Raw genomic sequence first — 1,395 nt, 5'->3', positions numbered from 1 at the left:
TGAGGGCACATGACCCTCGGCCAACATCTGCGTGCCTGTCTAGCTCCCGCGCAGCCTCCTATAGCTAGCTGGCCTTCGCTTGCACGTGGCCACCTACACTGTTCATAGAAAACCTGTAAACAGTTAGAATGGACCTGTACAGTTTGGAGCTTTACAAGCTACTAAAAATGGACCTGTGGAGTTTGGAGTTTTACATTGGACCTGCAGTGTTTGGAGTTATACATACTAGTAAAAGATTTGAAGGTTTTGCAAAACGGTAAATTTTGTTGAAGAAACTAGATCACTAAAATATAAAATATTAGAGGGTAGATGCGTGAGCACAATAGTTTCAAAGGCTTACCGATTGTAGAAACTAGTATTCCAGTTTTTATACAAGGTTTAAAAGTTTAAGATATTAGGATAGAACCGATTAGAGATGTTCAATGATGGATTCTCCCTATGTGGTCCAATGAGAATCCTTGGATTGTAACCTTTGTCGAGCAGCCTAAAGCTTAAAAGTTATAACCATTCTAGATGTAGATTGGCAAACGCAGATTCCAAAATCTTCAAACCTAACTAATGCTCTCTCTCTCTCTCTCTCTCTCTCTCTCTCTCCCCTTTACGTGCTTGGGGATTTTTTACAAGAATGATCATTAATGTCCTCTGTAAGGCCAAGGTCACCTTCTCACTGTGCACATGAGCTATGCTTACTCTCAAGGAATGTTTCGCTTCACTAAGACTCATGTGAGGGCAGTGCACACCAATGTTCCAAAAAAGTGTTTTATAAGCAAGAAGAAAAACCTGCTCCTTTCTTGAGAGCCAAAAAAATATGGATATTCTCCCATTACAAAATTGCAAAAAATGAACATGCCAGGATTTAATGTCATGCTCACCATGAGAACTAAAAAGGAAATTCCCCTCATGTAAACATTTTTAAAAAAAGGACAAATAGATCTATGGAGGAAGAATGTTTTACAAAATTTACAAGTCACTACAAGAGGTTCTTTATATTGGTAACGCTAGCACTGCGACGCTCAAATGTGAAAATCCACGGTGTTGCTATGATTGTCGCTATATTATTTGTTGCATAGCGACGATCGTAGCGACTCTAGTAGCAATGATCATAGCAATGCCAACAGGAGTAAAAAAGTAAATCAAGAGCGTCAAAAACTTAGATCTCAAATCTGAGTTTCGACGCTCTTGCGAAACAGGTATACCGTTTCTCCTTCTCTCTCTCTCTCTTCCCCCCCGCCCCCCCCCCCCCCTCCTCTCCCCCCCCCCCCCCCCCCCCCCCCCCACACACACACACACACGAGGAGAGGAAGGAGACCAAGGTATGCTCCTTCCCTCTCCTCCCTCTCTTGTTCCCTTCCCCTCTTTCTCTCTCCCCCTCACACACACACACACACACACACA

Source organism: Adiantum capillus-veneris, chromosome 22 (assembly GCF_014529385.1).
Source record: "Adiantum capillus-veneris isolate H3 chromosome 22, ASM1452938v2, whole genome shotgun sequence".
NCBI classification, from domain to species: domain Eukaryota; kingdom Viridiplantae; phylum Streptophyta; class Polypodiopsida; order Polypodiales; family Pteridaceae; genus Adiantum; species Adiantum capillus-veneris.
This window is presented reverse-complemented; position numbering follows the sequence as displayed.